This window comes from Etheostoma spectabile, chromosome 22 (genome assembly GCF_008692095.1).
Source record: "Etheostoma spectabile isolate EspeVRDwgs_2016 chromosome 22, UIUC_Espe_1.0, whole genome shotgun sequence".
NCBI lineage: Eukaryota > Metazoa > Chordata > Actinopteri > Perciformes > Percidae > Etheostoma > Etheostoma spectabile.
Genome location: NC_045754.1, coordinates 867636 through 885616, shown reverse-complemented (window position 1 = coordinate 885616; position 17981 = coordinate 867636). Strand labels below are relative to the sequence as shown.

General features: G+C 39.1%; 1 long non-coding RNA gene across 1 annotated transcript; it reads right to left on the bottom strand.

Moving 5' to 3' along the window:
- Positions 1-203: 203 nt before the first annotated feature.
- LOC116672272 (uncharacterized) lies at positions 204-10923 on the bottom strand. The gene is made up of 3 exons (XR_004327517.1): positions 10727-10923; positions 6443-6446; positions 204-225 (listed from the first exon to the last, which is right to left on the bottom strand). It is a non-coding gene; the product is annotated as an uncharacterized LOC116672272 (long non-coding RNA).
- Between the last annotated feature and the right edge of the window lie 7058 nt (positions 10924-17981).

Below are 17981 nucleotides of genomic sequence, written 5' to 3'. Positions count from 1 at the left end.
TCCAACCAATTACAGTTAAAGCAAATCTTCATGGAAATTACTAATTTTGCCTGTTTGCTGGAAGACATTGGGATGTTTAATGGGAAAAAATCTGCCTTATTGCAGAAATGGCTCAAGGCATTTACGCACGCACGCACACACACACACACAACACACACACACACACACACACACACACACACACACACACACACACACACTCTCTCTCTCTCTCTCTCTCTCTCTCTGATACTATTGAATTGGTATTGTGTATTTCTTCCCAGCACTCCTCTTGAGCCTTATCTACTTTGTCAGCTGAAACGGTTTTAGCAGTTCATCCTATCAACTGCCTCTTTTTAAATCTAAATTGCAAGTTCTTGATAATCCCAAATCCTTTGATCAAGGGTTTGGTTTCATAATTCTGATAGATATTCTACTCTGGACAGGCTAAGTGGTAGCTGTGGGCTTCATAGAAGGGTACACACATAGCAAATCTAGGAGGGCAATCCCAGAAGCATGTGAGAAAGAACTACGGCAGATTATAAGTGCCCCCCACGTCCCCTTGTTAAGTGTTGATGTGTAGCAAGTACATTTTTATACTTTAACATGGAGTACACCGCTTGCTTTGAGGCAATCGGAAGCCAACAAGAAAAAACAGCCGAAGCAGAGGTAATGGATGGGTAGGGGGCACCTTTCACATAAACATAATCCCTGTGAGGACTAAGGCATTACCACTTAGCGTGGTAGTCACCAACTACTCTCCAAAATGTTGCGTTTCATTCACGACTCCTCGTTCACACTCCTAGTTTGTAATGGAGGCTTTCTGTTTGAAGTTTGCAGTGTGTTGTGACCCTTGTGACAATATGAGGGCTTCTAGTTAGATTCAATTGTATTTATAGTATCAAATCATACCAGGGGTTCAACTCTGACCTGTGGCCCTTTGCTGCATGTCATTCCCCCCTCTCTCCTCCTTCATGTCTTCAGCTGTCCTGTCAAATAAAGGCCTAAAAATGCCAAAAATAAAATCTTAAACACTCTTTAATTTATAAAGACACAATAATTTCCCAATGAGCAAGCATTTAGTGCCACAGTGGCAAGGAAAAAAATCCTATTAGGCAGAAAAGAGTTCGTTTTAGGCAGAAACCTAGGACGGACCCAGGCTTTTGGTAGGTGCCGGTTGGTGATACAATGAACAGTGGCAATTATAGTCACAATAAAGATAATGGAACTATGACTAGAAATAGTAGATCATGGCACAGCAGGGCACTGCGGGGCATAGCAGGGCGCCGAGCAGGACCACAGCGGCATCTGCAACCATGATTTAGATGCCACACTAATCCAAGGAAAATTGCTAGCTTGAAAAAATACGGACTCTGGGGAATAAAGTACCCAGAGCTAAGTTAGTAAAAAGCATTTCTGAGTGCATACAGATGGAAAGAGCATAACTAACAGCTGGTCCAAGGCAAACCTGGGTCAGGTCTATAAGGGTTGGTAGATCAATTTGACAGATTTGAAGAGAAGCAGAGAAGAGTGTCTTTATTTTCTTGCTGGTTTTCCTTGACAATGGCATATTTGTGTATGTGTATGATGGGGTGGGAGTTCTTTCAGTCTTTCCATTCATTAGTGCATGCAACACAGGATATCATGACAGCTAACTAATTACCATGAAATGTGGTTTGCACATTTTTAATCCCAGAGGATAATTGTTATTTTGGCGTTTAAGTTTTTGTTCATTTTAAATCATAAAAAAAAATGTCACCCCAGTTGACAATATTACAAAACATAGTAAAACAAAAGGTGCTGCACAATAAAATAAAAAGCTATAACATACAAAAGAGATTTTTTCAATCACACAGTCTAAGAAGCGGATTACAATAAAAAATAAATGGACAAATTGCTGCTTTCAAGATGATAAACCTTTTTAAACCTCAGGACCTTTCCTGTAACAACATCAGCAAGAGAAACCTTTAGATGTAATTTTTCAATTTTAAAGTTTCTTGATTCAAATAATCCAGTATAATGTAAAACCATTTCCTCAATCTTCTTTGACAGGATTCTAAATTATTTTGTCCCCAGGGGGCACGGCAACATAATGAGCAAGTGAAGTGTTTAGCAGCTGCAACTGGGCATAGCAGGTAGAATTGAATTAATCAGCTGACAGGAACGAGTATTCCGGTAGCACTGTACAATTAGTGTTATGTCTGGACTGCTCCCCCCCGGAGGCTGGATGTTGAAGGTTTATAGCCAAATCCAAAACGTCCATGTGTAATTTATGCCCCAAAGCTGACCCCCATCAGCACTGTGGTACCCACTTACCTCCTGGCAAGAAACACAAGCTAATTCAAACAGAGATCCTGTATATCTTCTAGCTACAAATAAATGGGTTTAAAGCCATTAAGACAACCAGTCTAGGCAACCAGTCTAATAAATACTGATGAATATTTTGATTTGTTAAAACTATTGAGGTTTCTTTAAGTTATTGTCATAAAGTAATGGACATTGTACTATGGCAATCATTGGCTGATGATTTTACGTTATGATGTGGATGGACTGCATTTTGACTGATTTTTCTGGTCTTCAACAACTACTCAAAGAGATTTTACAGTACATTTACAAACACATTAATTCACTGGTGTATTGGCTGACTAATTTGGGATACAGTGTTTTGCCCAACAACACATTGACATGGGACTGCAGGGCCAGGGATTGAACCACCAACCTAATGACTGACAGACAAATGCTCTAAAACCTGAGCTACAGCCGTTATGGTTCATTACTAAAAATACACTTAATAGTGCATTTGTTAACATTATAGGAACAGCTGAAAGACTGCATATATACTGTATATATAGTACATACACATATATACACATACATGCATAAATATATATGTATACATACTGTATATGCACATAGAGTCAGAATACCCCATTCATTATACATATCTGTCATAAACGTATAATTTAATAAGTCTAATAATTTATATATTTTTTTTATAATTGATTCAGTTTATTGATCTCCAGAGGGGAAATTACAATTTACACTCTGTTTTTGTTAAAAATCATTACACACAGGCCTGAAATACACACACATGCACAAATGGAGGGATGTCAGACAGAGCGGGCTGCCACGGTAAGAGGACTTGAACCTGCGACCCTCCGGTTCCCAACCCAACTCCCTATGGACTGAGGTAATGCCACCCTCCACTTGGTGAAAAATGCACTATAGCTTTAAGGAAATTTCTGAAATTTGGTAGAAAATAGAGGTTGGAGGATAAGTGCATGTTTGAAAGCTAAATTTAAATCAATTTAAGAGGACGTAATAAAATGACAAGCATAAGTAACTCTGATACATCATGTCTAAGAGCTGCTTTCCACTGAGATTGCATTTGTATTTTCTCATTTTTTGTGTTCTTGCTGTGTCCTTAATCAGCTATCACAACACAAGCGGCCACCATGGTGATAGAGAGGGGGGTGACAGGCAACAATATGGATTCAAACTGGGAATGTTTTCTTGGTTTTTGGGGAAGGACTTTCTGGTGGAGTAGAGACATGCTGAGTGGCAGCATGACATTACTTAGCTTGCTTAGTAGAACATGCAGATATTGAGACATCACATCCTCTTTTTTTCTATATGTCAAAAATTTTGATAGCCTGTCACCTTTTCAACAATCCCTGGCATTCCCACTCAGGTTTGTATGTGCAAATTAAAATTTACATGAACATGGTGGACGGAAACATCCTGCAGTCACTGTCTGGCTAAGTTAAGTATAGATAAGCATTTACAGTAAAGTAAATGTGAATACATTTTTTTTAATTGTCAAAATGACAGAAATTTGGTGAACATACTGATTATGGTGAACAAATAATACAGTCCGGTCAGTCTACTTATTTTTGACCCAGTTGTTGATATAAGTAGTCCATAACAGTGTTTGATCTATTGTGACACCCAACAATTTTACCTGTTTGATAGAATCCCCTTGCAATAAAAGGCAGATTTTTTGTTACTCACTCAATTTTATTAATTATACATTTTTTATTCAACCTCTTGAGCGCTAGGCCTCTGGCTCAGGCCCCTGCTCGAAAATGGATCCTCCATTCCATTGGATGCAATTAAATGTAAATGGGCTGTATTTATATGGCGCTTTTCTAGTCTTAACAACTACTCAAAGCGGCTCTACATAGTACAGGAACCATCCACCATTCACACACATTCATACACTGTGGCCAAGGCTGCCGTACAAGGTGCCACCTGCTCATCAGATAAACACTCACACACATTCACACTCCGAGGATGCAGCATCAGGGGCAACTCAGGGTTCAGTGTCTAACCAAAGGACACTTCATCATATTGGTATCATAAAAAGGTAACACTCGTGAGATTGATGTAGATCTGTAAGCATCACTATATATGTTTACTGGGTCAGAGTAAATAAAGATGAAACAGCATAAATTAAAGAGTAAAATGTAAACCTAACGAAACTTGTTAGAGGAAATATTCCTCTGGAATAATGCAGTTGCAGCCCCAAACCTCAAGAAACCCATAGCACAACAACTAAAAACCTCTTCACATGCATGTAATTTATAATCATGCTGACACCTGTATTCAAACGATGCTGATCATAATTACTGTTGATCATGTTGATGTGATATTGATGATGATGATGACGTCAGGGGTTGATAACTCTATATGTAGACCTCACCTGGGACAGGTGAAGGTGTGTGTGTATGACTAGAGAGCGGAAGGGCAAACTATTTATTAACCGCATTTTGTGAGACAAACATTTTTTTCTTTATGGTAAATAAAGCTGTTGCTGTTATGCAATAAAGGAACGGATCATTGTGACACTATGAAAGAATGCGGGTTGATTCACTGACCACAACCTGTGAAAAGATTAAAGCTTATAAAGTGAAGCAGAGCAAAGTTAGACATCAAATCAATTAGTAATCAATAACTAAACATAGATTACATATATTACTAGTGATGGAATTTAATCAAATCACTACTATTATCCAGTTCCCGGTCTGGCTGACGGAGGTCATCGTCTTCTGATGGAGAGTTAATAGAAAAAAAAGAGGCCCGCTGTTGTCAAATAGCATGTTCATTACCTGCGCAAAAAACGAGTGTTGTGGATTTTGTAGAAAACAAATGACAATACAATACAAATTAGAATAAAAACTGTGGTATGCTATGCGCTCTAGTGTCTGTGTAGATTTCACATAATGCAGTTGAGACGAAAGTCAGACACCGTAAGCTACACAGGCAGAGTCAGTCTCAACAACACCTTGGCCAATCACAATGAGGCTTATACACTCTAGGCCAATAGATGCCTCCGATGTACTCCATGTTAAAACCTCCTCCCCCAAAGTAAAAATACCTTTACACAGTCAAAGTGGCACAAACACATTGGAATAACACTTAGCTGCGTCGACATGTCCTTCAAGCAACACTTTTCATTGAAAAACAAAAAAAGGTCAGACATAATCTATGGTTTTGGCTGTAAATTCAGTTTGCTTTTCTGCTCTTGTGTGGCTGCTATCTCGTTTTTTGGTTGTAGAGTGATGCGGATTGTATGACGTAACAAAAATTGCTAGTTTCACATAATGTCCATGTGCACCGTGCTTGTGTTTTTCCTGTGTCTAATTTGGTTGGAGTACTGTTTTGTATGGGTAAAAATGGTTATCATGGGCTTTTAGATTAGCTTTGTCCTGTTAAGTAGATGTGCTACATGTATATGTTGCTACGTGTTTAGCATGCCCATTTATGGTAAAACTGCTGTGAGTTACTTCACCACCCTTGGAGGTGAACTCTGGTTGAAGCAGCCTTTTTACTACTACTGTTCTCTGCAGAGATGTACATTGTAGTGTCATCTGAATAGATTTCCATGACTGCATTTTTAATACATATGGCATATCATTTACAAAGATAGAATAAAGAAGAGGACCCAGGCAACTTCCTTGTGGAATACTGCAAGTCTCCATGTTTGAGATGGTGACGTTAAACATCACAAGCCGTTGTCTGTCAAACAAATAACTTTTCATCCAATCAATCGGCTCTGAATCTATAAGCAGATAGCTTCATTAGTAGTAGCTCATGATCTATATCAAAGGCTGCACTAAAATCTAATAGCACAGCTCGCACAACTGACTTCCTGTCGATTTGTTTTTGTCACAGCCACAGCAGTGATCCTGTCTTTCCCTTGAGTTTCCCTGGGTTCCCCACTCCTCTAGTGTCTTCTTTATCCCCTGTTTGTGTGTGTGTGTGTGTGTTTGTGTGTGTGTGTGTGTTTGTGTGTGTGTGTGTGTGTGTGCACGCCTGCCTGCCTGCGTGATTGCGTGCGTGTGTGTCGTTCCTGTTTTGCAATTAATCAGAGCAATCAGCTCATCGTCTCTCCTGGCTTACCACACACTTGGCTACAATGAGCTCATCACCCAACAGTATATCAACCCCGCTTTTCTTCCACTCATCTCCAGATCGTTGTTCCAGGAACAGTAGTAGCCCCTACTCCAGTGACTCTACTAGTAGATTCTACTTGTGTATTTGTGACCTCATCTAATGTTTGTCTTCTGATCATGATTGATTGTTTGCATGTCAAGTGAACAGGTTTTTATTATTTTAATGTATAAATTGTGTGCAACTTGCATGTGGCCATTGTTGACCCCGCTGAAAGGTTACTTGGGTGTACTAATGATGCATTCTCAGAGAACGCAAATCTGGAATTTGAGGAAAGGAGAGTAAATGGTCTTCTCCTTAGAGATAGTGGATACCCACTGAAGAGCTTGGCTTAGCAATGGCACTCATTTGGAGAACTATTAACATGAAATTAAAGGAGGAGAAAGCAAAAAAGAATTTCACTAAAGAATGATGAATGACACATTGCCTCTAAAAGGTTATAAACTCCACCTTCTGGTATTCTGCTTTAAATTAGGATAGAGAGGATTGCGATAGGATATTCTTTTTAATAAAGATGCAGTGGAGCCCAGCAAAATCCTTCTATCTTTGTTTAAGGGGGTGTGGTGATAGACCTATCTTAATTCTAAGGCTAATTTCTCAGGGTAATGATACTCTAATAATGACCTCATACTGACAGCAATCATGTCATTATCTGGGCTGCATTAGTTAATGTCCCAGTAGTCTATATCCACAACGTTTCATTTCCTGGATTGATCTCATTCTGAAGAAAATTCAGCCTGGTGTTTTATCTTTTCAGATGTCCATTTTCAGATGTCCCGTTACCTTCTACTTTCTTTGTGTTGTAATTTTAAACTCCAGTGGATTTCTGAGGATTTTAGTATTACAATATATTATAACCGCTCCTCAGATCTCTGCAGGGTAAATCCAGACAGCTAGCTAGACTACCGGTCCAATCTGAGTGTTCTGTTGCACAAATAAATAACCTGTTAACGTGCACATGCTCCATGAAAAGAAATGCCAATAAATCAGAGCACGTTTTTCTCCCATCCCAGATTGCTCCTTGGACTAATCAGACCCTCTCCTCCGCAGCACAGTGGAGGAAGGTCTGGCAATGCAAGACTAACATCCGAGTTATCAACTTTAACCATTGGGGTTGACAGCTCTGAGATGCCATTTAATCCCATAAAAGTGGGGGAATCTTCTCTGAAAACATAAATTATGATCGTGTATATAGATATTTTTGGTGAAGGAACTGATGATTCCTTTTGTTAAAAGATCCATTTCTTCCTCAACTGTCCGCAATATGTCAGTACATTAGTTTTTGATTGGGTTAGTAATTGATTTCCATGCTGATTGTGTTTGCTTGTGTTGTTAAATTTAGCTGTGAGAATGCTACTGTGCACTGCATACAAATATACTGTATACTCTATATCCGTCTCTTCAATGTTTGAAGAAGTTAAATTTTGCTTTGGATAGAAGTGTGTTGCTTGGCAACAATAATTGCTTTGTGTGTAATCACATGCACATGCATCATAAGACCAGGCAGAGCTACAACTGTGGTCAGTCAAGCTTGGTGCACTCTTTGTAAATTCATTAGACACAGCTATAGCCCACATAAGAATAAAGACCTACTTTTTAACCCTCAGCTGGTGCACTCAGCCCCTAAGAGTCCTGTTTGCTTGCCTGCCGGCTTGAAGACTACTCACCTCAATCTTGTGTTATCATGCCGTCTCACTAAAGCTACCATGTCTGTGTGTTTCATACTTAATGTTACTCACTTGAAGAAGAATTTTGGATGATTTCAACACGTAGCTCTGTTGTTTGTAGATTAGGAGAGCTGTCAGTAGAGAGAAAAATTAAACCAATCGGTGCTGCCTACACCGTGTTATCCTCCTGCTAGAGTTAGCACCCAACAGGCTTAAACAGAGCAAGTTTTAAACATGTTTTTAGCCTCTTAACATGTTCAAAACGTCATTAAACCTACCCATGTGCAGTGATTCCTTCTGAGTGAACACAGTGAATCTGACTGCAGTAGTTTTGAAAGAAATACATGAAAGTTGTGCTAATTCAGCTGTGTTTAGTTCCTGTGTTAAAACGGCAACTAGAGAGCTTAGGCACCATCTACAAAGTACAACACAGAAAAGAGATTAAACTAAAAAAAAAAGTCGGCTTTAAATTTAATGATTAAATAAGGTATTGTCTCCAAACTTACCTCGATTGTAACTTAGCTCCTGCTAGATGTTCTACAGCACTTACTTTTGTAAATAAGTATGTGCTTATTTTAGAAAATATGTTTGTATCTCTTTTCTGTGTTGTAGTTTGTAGACGGTGCTGAAGCACTCCTTGCAGTATCAACACAGGAACTAAACACAGCTGAATTAGCACAACTTTTAATGCATTTCTATCACAGCTAAAGCAGTCAAATTCACTGTGTTCACTCCGACGGAATCACTGCACATGGGTTGGCACTTGTAATGACATTACCACATACAACATGTTAAAAGGCTAAAAACACGTTTAAAACTTGCCCTGTTTAAGCCTGTTGGGTGCTAACTGTAGCAGGAGGATAACACGGCGTAGGCAGCACCGATTGGTTTTGTTTTTCTCTCTACTGACAGCACTCCTAATGTACAGACAACAGAGCTACGTGTTGGAATTGAACGGAATTCTCCTTTAAGCAACAAGTCTTGCACATTATTCTGCTCAGTATTTGCAGCTCCCGTCTTCTAAAAAGTCTCTGGATTAAACACATTAGCTATGCTATCGTTACATGTCTAATGTTGGGAAGATAGCTAAGTTAGCTATCTAATAGGTAAAACAGTTGGTTTACTTATAGATAGCTAAGTTAAATATCTATAAGTTAGCTGGTAATGAGCAAGCCGAGAAGCAAGCAAGAATACATATATTGTAAAAAACGAGATATGTAGTTTAAGGAGCGATTTCACACAAAACAAAGTGGCACTACAACAATCTGTGACTTTCTTGACTTGGCTTTTGAATTGACAAACAGATGTGTAATTCATGACACAATTCAAATGGGGACAAACAATTATTTGTCTCTTGCCATTTACTACCATACCTGTTTTTTTCCAGAAATAAGGTCCCATGGGATCCACTAGAAAGGGAAAGGGACTTCACCTTTATATAAACCTGTTAAACCTTATCTGCTTTCTGGTTTGTGTGAGTCCACTTGCCAACATTTTCTTACAATTGTAGCTCAAGGGTAGTTTTGTCTACTTCTCTACTCATTGTGCTGTTTCATAACTGCGTTGCTTTTTTAATTGCTTGCTTATCACATTAACAATCCCACAGGATTTGGATGCCTTTGTCTAGTTTCATCAATCACATAACACTGAAAGCCAATCTGTCCCCACTGTCTCCACAGCACACAGCACTGTCGCCTATCCTCAATTCTCTGTTCACAGTTCAGTCTGTTGACAAAAAGATTCGGCCGGATCTGAGAAAACATCAATGCTATGGAATAGGCCATTTCAGAAACAGAGGACAGTGTTAAAGGGTAACTACCGTTTTTTTTTTAACCTAGGTCCCCTTTCCCCATGCATTTGTGTCTAAGAGACTGATGTAACCAAAGCTCTTTAAATGTGGTCCAGTATTGAGGGAGATGGCAATGAGGGACCAGGCTACCAAGCTACAATGTTACCTAATTGGGCAATTGTGTAGCCTTGCTTTTTTGTCCAATAAAAAAGATTTTTTTGTACCAAAAGGGTCAGATTGTTACAAAAATTGTCTGACAACATCATAGATCTCAATAGATATATAGATAATTTTTTGTCCGACGACAGCGGTGTGGAGAGTTGAACGAGAAAAAGGAACCCATATACCTACATAAATTATAGGCTCCTTTCATCTTAAAGATTTTCAATGTAATGGCTCAATATTTTAATGATTTCGACAATGTGGATGAGTTTGTTATAATTGGATGGCCGCCCGTATTCATTTGAGCCAGTGAGTCTATGGATGAAGTCTACGGACAAGGGGAGAGGGAGGGGCCGCTCAACGTTGTGTGCGGTCAATAGGCAATAATACATCCATGGTTTCGTGTTATCTAAAAGATTTTCAATAAAAAAAAAGGTTCATATTTGCTAATGTCTCACAGCCCTGTTGATTAGAATCCTCTGCCTTGGTGACACATCATTGTGTCCGAGGTATCACTGGACACATCCAGACTACAGGTATCTGGCAGAAACAGGTCCCACTCCTGACAACCTATTCTTTGGGCGTATAGGGGCACGGCACTTACGGGACCACTGCCAGTATCCCGAGCCTAGCAGCCCTTCAGCCTCTACTTCTCGCACTCTCGCTTTCTTTTAACCTGTAACGTTGTATCCTACTCTGGCCCAAATGAATAGCCTACATATGGTCATCGAACTATAACAACCTCATCCACATTGTTGAAATCATTTAAACATTGAGCCATTACATTGAAAATCTTTTATATAACAGGAGCCTATAATTTCTGTAGCCTACTAAGTCACAACAGACTACGTGAATGCCTTTTCCTCGTCTCACGTTTCACATTATGTTGTTAGGCCTATTGTTTTAATAACAATCTGAGCCTGTCAGTACCAGAAATAAATCCCTTTTATTGGACAAAAAGCAAGGCTCCACAATTGCCCCATTAGGTTCCTTTGTAGCTTGGTTTGCGCCAGCTCGTCACTGCTATCTCGCTCAATACTGGACCAATTTCAGAGATAAATACTGAGTCTAGATGCCTCCCTAAGGAGGTGTTCCAGGCACGTCCAGCTGGGAGGAGGCCTCGGGGAAGACCCAGGACTAGGTGGAGGGATTATATCTCCAACCTGGCCTGGGAACGTCTCGGGATCCCCCAGTCGGAGCTGGTAGATGTGGCTCGGGAAAAGGGAAGTTCGGGGTTCCCAGCTGGAGCTGCTCCCCCCCGCAACCCGACACCAGATAAGTGGACGGAGATGGAGATGGATGGATACTGAGCAGGATGACAAGGAAAATCCCTTTTGATATACAGCTGAATGCTGGTGTCAGGTAAGGCAAGGCAACACAAGCAAGGGTATTTATTGAGCAGACTTCAGCAACAAGGCAATTCAGAGTGCTTCATACAAAACATTAAAGAGAAATTCAACAGTCAGTAAAGAGAATAGAAAATAAAAAGCTGAAATAGAACAAGAGGTAACAAATGCAATATTAAAAGTTACAGTGCAGTGTAATAAAGTTCAAGGGATTTATTAAAAGGCAATGTCAATCAAAAGTCTTCAGCATTGATTTGAAAGAACAAAGAGTTGCAGCAGTCCTGTGGTTTTCTTGGGGTTTGATTTAGATTTGTGACGCACTAAAACTGAAAACTGCTACTCCGTGTTTAGTTCTGACTCTGAGGCAGACCTGACCAGAAGACCTGAGAGGTCTGGGTGCTTCATAATGTAGCAGAATATTAAAAAATGTATTTTAGGCCTAAATTATTTAGTGCTTTATAAACCAACAGTAGTATTTTTAAAATCAATTCTTTTAGAGACAAGAAGTCAGAGTAAAGACCTCAGAACTGGTGTGCTGTGATCCACATTTCATGGTCTTAGTGAGGACTCGAGAAGCAGAGTTCTGAATCAGCTTCAGCTGTCTGATTGATTTTTTTTTAGTAAGACCTGTAAAGACACCATTACAGTGGATGAGTCTACTGAAGATAAAACCATGGACAAGCTTTTCCAAATCCTACTGAGACATAAATCTTTTAAACCTTGATATTGGATAGGCTGATAGTAGGCTGACTTTGCATTTTAAGCAACGTCAATTAAATGTTGTGCAGCACAGCTGGATAAGCTGTCCACTGTTTTCGCATGTGCTGTATTTTATGAAATCTGTCAGATGAGCACAACAGTGTCACAACTTCCACATTTACTTTAAATTCAATTCACAATGTGGCATAATGTGACAACGTCACACGGACTTACAGTCCTCAAGGACTCACACACAAAATCTCAACTGATTTTCCTCTGGACAGCTTGTCTCTTTTTCTCTTCTCACTTTTTTCTCCATGTGGCGTGCGCGCGCTATTCTCCGACACTCACAATCACACCTGATAGCCAACCTGTTGTATAAAACTAGTAAAAAAGTAACGAGCCAATTTTGTAAAATGTGAGGAGTAGAAAGTACCGATATTTGTGTTAAAATGTAAAGAGTAAAAGTAATAAGTGGCTACAAAAATAAATAGTAAATAAATTAAAAATATCTAAAAAATCTACTTAACTAGTAACAAAGTATTTGTACTTTGTTCCTTCCCATCTCTGACTGCTGGCACAATCAGCCAATATTGCACCAGGCGGTAACATCGTTTGCTGAATGTGCCATATGTTTGTTGGTAATGGATGGGCGTCATGTTCCTGATGTAAAGTATGTAATATATATATTCTTCTGACTAATTATCACCACCTGACTAGCTAAGGTATTACCACCTGGGGCAGCCAGCTGGCACATATTCCTCTTTACACCAGAGAAATGCTTAAAAGGAAAAAACACCCACACACACACACACACCCACTGATTGAGTAAGTAAAATAAACTGCAATAAGAGGCTAAAGAGGTGAGAGGCAAAGCTGACAGAATTTATCAGAAGACTAAAATGCGGACACACAGCAGAATCAGAGTAAGTGTTTAAGGTGACCTTTAATGCAGGTGACTGTAGGTGATCCAGGGCTGAAGATTAAAAAAGAACCTGGCAGACAGCTGGCTGGCTGTGGGTGACGGCTGATAAAGAAGGTCAAGTTGAGACAAGAATCTAAAGACACAAGTGGGCCACTTTGTAGCATAGTGTCATGTCAAGTCAAGGCAGTTTTATTTCTAAAGGTGAAACAAATCCCAAATCGCAGTATTTGTTAGCGTGGTAATTAGCACTAAACAAAGTACAGCTAAGGATAGTTTTGCAGGTATTTGGTCTTAAACAAAAGTATTGAAACAAAATATTCACCTGATGGCACTAAAGATGAGTTATTTCATTCTCTCAGGACTATTAAATTACAGTACCAAATTTCACAACACTCCATTTAATATTTTTATCTTGTATACTTCAATAACAGAAATTTCAAGCTGCTGTCAAAACATCAGGGGATCACCAAAGTTAGGAGCATAACATAAATATCTGCACCAAATGTAATAGCAATCCATAATCCAAGATATGATCTAATAGTTTTAGAATTGTTTTTTTTTTGTTATTTCATTGTTTTACGATGGACATAAAAACGTACCAAGTAAATCTAAAACCCAGAAAGATGTAAATGGACTGTTCTTATAAAGCGATTTTCTAGTCTCAACAACTACTCAAAGCACTTTTACATAGTACAGGAACCATCCACCATTCACACACATTCACACACTGTGGCCGAGGCTGCCGTACAAGGGGCCACCTGCTCATCAGATAAACACTCACACACATTCACACTCCGATGGTGCAGCATTGGGGGCAACTCGGGGTTCAGTGTCTTTCTCACTTGGAGATAGGACTGCAGGGCCAAGGATTGAACTACCAATCTTCCGATAGGCAGGCAACCACTTTACTACTGACCCACAGTGTGCACTTCATTAGTGCACACAAGCAAGGTTGTGTATCTTCCCCCCCCCCCCCCCCCCCCCGATACCAGTTGTTAGAAAAACGATTGCCCAAAGACGACGCTGGAGTCACTTTAACAAAGTTTACTTGCGCAAGGAGTCAATCACATACACTTCAATGAGTAAAGAGATGGACTGAAGAGAAAATTCTGCAGTGTCCACTTTTACATTGAAAACCCCTCCCATCTCCATGGTTACCATGCCCTAAACAGCTGCGCTATCTCAAAGGCAATTAAAACCTCCAGATGACGTGAAGGGAAGAAGTCTAGCCAAGTTCTTTGAAGATAGCTGTGAATTGTGCGACCTTGGCTTCAGACAAAGACACGTTCAGTTTTAATAGTTACATTTTACAACATTTTCCCTCGCTACTTAATGTCTTAATTGACCGTATATACTTTCAAAGCATAATATAATATTTTATATTTAGGTGTGTATGTATGTATATATTTATATATACATACACACTGTATATACACAGTATATGTGTATATATATATATTTCAAAGCATAACATAATATTGTTAAGATGGCACACTGTGTCCTTCTGTAACACATCAACATATCTTCTTTGTGAACCTGTAAGACATGAACAGATTAATTATACACTGTACACAATGTCTGTTGTTAAATTAATCAATTTAAAAAAAACTTTAATTTGATAAAAATATATCTTTAATTATGCTCTGTTATTACTTATCACACACAGTGTCCTTTTATGTTAAAGGTAAAGGGTGCATTTAACAGGCTTCATCCAAAAATAGTTTACTGACATTTACGTCAGCATGTTAACACTGATAGTTACACAGTCATGAGTTATTTTTAACATCACTCTCAATCTGATGTTTGTATCAACTTTTTATCAATCCCTTTATATGAGAGCACTTCCCAATAAAGTATCTGGTCAGCACTGAATCATAAAAGATTGTTTCAAAAAGTTGCCAGTGTTATTGGTACTCAAAAAGAGAACAGTTAAATGTGTTGTGGTTTGGGGTTTTTGTTTGGGTTCATTTTCCCTTTTTCTTTGGCCTCCTTGTGTTTTTGTCTTTGTTTTCTCTCTGGTCTTATGTTGCCGGTCCTGTCTTGTGTTTCTCTGTACCTGTTTGTTCTGCTTCCTGTTTTTGATAGTCAGCTTCCTGTCTTGTCTTGTCTTGTCTAGCTTCACTTTGTTTGTCTGATTGTCCTGCCCCGCCCTAATATGATTCACCTGATGTGTCACCTGTTCCCCATTACCTCGTCACCTTGTGTACTTAACCCCAGTGTTTCTTTTGTCTCGTGCCAGATTCTTATGTCTCGTCCACGTAGTAGAGTCTTCGTTCCTGTCTCGTTCCTGTCTCGTTCCTGTCTCGTTCCTGTCTCGTTCCTGTCTCGTTCCTGCCACATTCCTGCCACATTCCTGCCTCATTCCTGCCTCATTTCTGCCTCATTTCTGCCTCCTTCCCGCCTCCTTCCCGACGTTCCCTGTGAGTTTTCCCTTTTGAAGTCCACCCTGTTATTGTCTCCTTGCCCTGCGCCGGTTTTTGGGATGTGGACTTTTTGGGGTTTTTGCCTTTCGCTCGCTGTTTCTGTTGAACTGTGTCAATAAAGCTGTTTTTGAAGCTCCCTCCTGCCTGCTCTCCTCTGCTTTTGGGTCCTCCTTCCCCCCATTCACCACAACAAAATGTACTTTAACATTTCCTGACACACCAACTGAATTAACATAGTTGCCACTAATCTTGGTGGAAGCTATAACAGGAAATTCAATGCAAATTTTACAGAATTTATAACCAAATGTAATTTCTCATACCAAATTGCTTGATATTCGAGGCGTGTCTTTAACCCTTCATACATGTGTGTTTACATGAGCGTAACATTTTTTTTAAAGTAAGAATAAGTAATTCTAATATATTAGTTTTTTCCAATATTGAATGTGCATTTTAAAATGTGAGTCTGTAGGTGGAAACCTCCCTTCACGTGCATCAGATGTGCCATATCAGGACGGTCTCTCACCCCCCCCCCAACCCCCCTTTTCAGTCCATCTGCTGGCTGTTTGTCCGATCGGGTGTCTTTGTCTTCAGTAAAGACCACATGGTCGACCCCCTCCGAAGCCCTCTCACCTCAGTGTCATCAGTCCACCACAGAATGCTCAGTTAGGGCATATGGGCAACGCTGCCCGCTCTCCGGTCCGGCACAGCACATTTCCAGATGCTGAGGCCACCACCAGACGGTCAGCCCTGGTCCACTCTCCATTTTGCTCTAGGCCAAGAACCGCAGCCAGACCACGGACCTCTGTCATCTCGTGCCGTGATGGTGGTAGTTGTTGTCAATCTTCTGGAACAGGTTGTCACCGGTCCTGCAGCTGGAGGAAGAGCGAGGTGGATCCCGACTCTGACACAACGAGGCACTGTGTGGCACAAAACAGAACTCTGAGCATTATCTGTTCTTTTATCAATACTCATTTAGTGAACATTGAACATCAATCAACTCACTCAGCATTTCTTTCCCTCTTGCTGGTTTAACTATATAAAATTCATACAAATGTTTTGCAAAGGAAACACTGGTTTTGGAAATTGTTCTCTTCAGGCCTCAGATTAGAGTAAGGGTTATTTTAGAGTAGTTTAAAATCCAGCATGCTGTGGACACTTTATTTATTATCGTTACTATATCCCTCCTGTTGGGTCATGACAAAGCTCATGACTCAATAACGCAGCATACCTAGTCACAATTGTGGTTGTAGTTATCAACACTCCGTCCTGTGATACACAGACCTGTTTTAAAAGCAACAAAAACAAAAGGTTCAAAAACAAAAGAAATCACCCAAATAAAATGTTTTCAACATCAACTTAGTTTAAACAATTTGTCATATAGCAACTCAAATGCAAACAAAGTTCAGCTTTAGTGAAAAACTCACTGGAGTACATGGGAAGTACATATGGAAACTCATCAACTTGAATTGAATTTAATAGTGTCTCAACCAATAATTTAAATGAATTTAAACAAAAATATGTTTATTTTATCTTTGGGTTGCAACACAAATGACTACTGTCTAATATAACTTCTTTATGACTTTTAGCCCTAGTATCAGGAGAACAAACCTGAGCACTGAGTGTTTCAGTCTGTCCAATGTGTTATCTGGTATGGGAACATATCACATCATATTGTATAATTTATGATCAAAACCTTTACTGAGCTTCAGGTCCACCACAACACCAACTTATTAACTTTAATTTACAGTTATTTGGGGAATTTTTGGTCAATAAACCTCATTTTTAGGAAATTATACCTAATGTTTTAGTTAGAAAAGCAGAAATTAAAAAATATTTAGATTGAAATTAAAGGAATGGATGTTGATGGATAATCACAGACTGGACTATGTCAACTTTCAATACTATTTCAAAACCACTTCAATTTGTTCTCCAAATGCTATAAAATTGAATAAGACTTATTCTTTTAAAATTAATGAAAGTAGAGATTTGTGCTTGCTAAAGAGCGTTGTGTGGAATCAACCATGTTATTTTGGGGAATTAAAAAGAACATTGATATAGGAGAATGGGTCAATTTGACTTGAGGACAACATGAGGGTTAAACAAGTCTGATCTATGACATCATTGATTCAAAAATGTTGCTACAGTAGGGTAAATCATAGTGGAAGAGATATCAATATTTTTCTTTTACCTAAGTTTAAAGTAGTAATTCTAATCTGTAAAAATATTCTTTTACCAGCAAAATACCATTAAAATATTACCTAATAAGAAGAGTATCACAAAATTATGTACCTAAAGTATAAAAAGGCGACACCATAGAAAAGACCTCACATTTTTAAATTTTTTTATCTGTCAATCAACTAAGTGATATAAGCAATTACTCCTTTTAACTGGATTTTTTACCTCTGTAATTTGGACAGTACACTAATAATAATAAAATGCCACATTTCATACATGTTGTTTACACAAGAAGAAATCCTAATTTGTCTCTTTGACTAGAATATGTCAGATCACAAGAACGTCTGAACACATTTAAAAAAT